The 2,977-nt window shown below is 46.5% G+C and overlaps 1 pseudogene; it reads left to right on the top strand.

The window, feature by feature from the left end:
• The first annotated feature begins 2,153 nt into the window (after positions 1 to 2,153).
• On the top strand, positions 2,154 to 2,253 carry LOC138474954 (U2 spliceosomal RNA; annotated as a pseudogene).
• The last annotated feature ends 724 nt before the right edge of the window (positions 2,254 to 2,977 follow it).

Here is a 2,977-nt window from a genome sequence, read left to right as displayed (position 1 = left end):
TACACACGCATCCTCATTCCACAGCATAATTCGTTCTTCATTCACTTTGACATTCACAAAAATACTTCAGCATTCATACTGCAGTAATTCTTCATTCAGTCTCACATTCATGCATGTTGCACACCCATTCATCAATCATACATGCACACAAACAACGTTACTCCCTCATTCACGCACCCACGTACAAATAGAAACTCTTGCATACACACACACAAACACAAATACATGTTTTTAATATTCTTACCTGCAGCACAATTCCAGATTCCGGTCCTCTCTGCCTCATGCTGTCTGCTATGAAGTCCCTCCAGCTCCTGTGCAGTATACAATCGGAACCAGGAACACAGAGTGCTTCCTGGCTCCTGCATATGCGAGGTAGAGCCACAGTAGCTTCCTCTTGCCGCACCTGGATGTGCACGGAGGCGCAAGAGTGCCCACGCACACATTCAAGCATGCATCCTCAATGGGCCAGGCAAGGCTGAGGAAGCAAAACGCGCCAGGTCTTGCAGGACTCATTGGGCATGTGCGTTAGGGTACTATTGAATTGTCAAAGGGAAAGCACATTTCCCTTTGACAGTTTAAGCCATCCCAGGAGTGCTCACTTGGGTGCAGAAAGAAGCCGAGGGAGTTCTCAGTGTTTACACTAGGCTGGTTCTGCTCTTACAATAATGGGTGAGGGTATTGGTGGGTCAGCACCCCCTCGATTATTATGGACGAGCCACCACTACAAATAATATAGCTAAATATTAAGGGATTTGAATATCTTCCATGCCTATTCTTACAACGTTCAATTAATTACACATGTGTATTAAAGCAGTACAAACAAAAGTGTGACTCAGTACCAACAGATACGACTTTGATATGTTTACAAGCACATTCCTAGTGTACACATTTCTTTGAAATACAAGTTATTTTCAATGGCAACCATCTTACAGCCATATTCTGGTGCAGCATGACTGTACATCATCGTTTGCTTCATGTTTAGCTCAGAGTTTGAGACGTCGCCCTCCTTTGGATAACTTGTCCCTTTTAACCTTGTGTTACACATAACATGGAGGCAACTGTACATAGTGATGCAAAGTGCACTTTGGGTGATGTACTGTGTCAGGCAGTGTATTCTGCCTCACATAGCATTGCAGTCATGTGAGAGCTTCTATACTGAGTTGAGCAATTTACATTCCTTGACAAGTAGACCTGTGTGTAGTCAAAGAGGCATCTAAACTGCATGAAGTGGAAAGCCTTGTGTGGCATATAGTCTTACAGAGGCTTCTGCAGTGAGAAAGGCCGGGAGGCTTACAAAACACAGTCTTGTGGATGCCTTTTTGTGAAGTGTGCCAAAATGCATTCTAAGATCATAAGCCCAATACGGTCATCTGCACTATGACAGGGAGAGTGCATTCTGGGGACTGTAGTTATGGGGGAACAGATGTACTGAGGCAGAGCATATTCTGGGTCAGATGCTTCTATACAGAGTTAGAGAATGTATACTAGGGGATGTAACCCTATGGTGAATTTGCACAGGGTGAGGCAAATGTGCTATTGGACACACTGTCATAAGCAGGAACCTACACTCAGTGAGGCAGAGTGCATGCCTGCAGTGACATTAGTAATGAGTGGGGCATAATGCATGCCAGGACATTAAGTCCTATAAGGTCTCTGCACGCACCCAGCTAGAGTGCAGTGTTGGACATGCATTGCTGTCAGGCATTTATGCAAATTAAGGAAGTATATTCTACAACGTGTTTGTATTTCTGCACTGAAAGAGCAGAGTGCATTCTGGGAAAGGTGTTTTGTGGTGTCTGTGTACTTTGCGATGGAGAAGGCATTCTGGAATGTATTTGGGTAACCGAGGCATATGATGGCAAAACTTGGCCTGTTATGGGAGTATCTGTGCATGTGAAGCTGTATTTAGCATTTGTATTTATTTGGATAGGGAGGAGAGAATTGGCAAGTTGTTCTGTACCCGAGTATGTGTGCCTGATCAGGCAATCCCATAGATGCCTGCCCCTCTCAGACGCGAGCCGGATCTCCTTGAGTTCCGGATGCTTGCCAAGACCTTCCTTTTCTCTTTTTTCTTCCCTCTCCCCCTCCCCAGCTAATGTCCCCCTCTGCCACTTTTTGACTGGCGGCCTGGTTCCTTCTAATTCATACATGGTATCGCTTCTCAGCCTTTTGGCTAAGATCAAGTGTATTATCTGTTCTTATCAGTTTAATACATGGCACTAGGCCCTCCTTGCCCAGTCTTTACCAGCACCTCGGTCTCCCGGCCCCCCCTAACAGGCACTTGTCCTTCCTGGCTCCCATCTTGCACTTGCCTGTCTGCACCTGCACCCCTATTGAGCCCATCCATTCCCTTCCTCACAATCAGTATGTGGACCTTCCTTCCCCTGCACCCTCTGCAGTCCCCTGGCACTTGTCCACCTGGCCTCCCCTTAGCACTCGCATAGTCCAGGGACCCCCTCCCCCCAGCACTTGCGCGCTCTCTGCACTCTGACCTGCACTTCCTTCCCCTCCTTAGCATTAGCGCATTCCGCTCTGACCGACAGCCCCCCTTCCCACTCCCCTGCATTTCTTGTTACTACACTTGCACGATCCAAACGACACAAGGCCTAGTAGGACCCTTTGTTGTCATTCTTCATTCCTGCCCCGCCCCACCCCCCCTCTTGTCGTGTTGCGCCTTGAAACACAACTTTCTGTGTAGGCGCATTATAAATGCCCAATAAATAAAAGAAATACATTAGTAGTTCAAATGTAAACACGTATGCAGTAAGACCCCTACTAGGACAGCATTCGAACAGTAAGATGGGACGGCACTGAACTACAGTTGCAAATGTGCATAATACAGAATTAACAATTTGGGGTACATACATATGTTACAAGTTTATATTGTGTGGTATTAACAACTTTGTACAAGTAAAAGGGCAGATTGGGGGATCTGGGAAAGGGATGACACCTCTAGTCTGCTTGGCTGCCCCTACTA

This window comes from Ambystoma mexicanum, chromosome 8, assembly GCF_040938575.1.
Source record: "Ambystoma mexicanum isolate Mex_15411 chromosome 8, UKY_AmexF1_1, whole genome shotgun sequence".
NCBI lineage: Eukaryota > Metazoa > Chordata > Amphibia > Caudata > Ambystomatidae > Ambystoma > Ambystoma mexicanum.
Note: the sequence above shows the minus strand (reverse complement) of the source record. Positions and strands in the feature narration are given on the sequence as shown.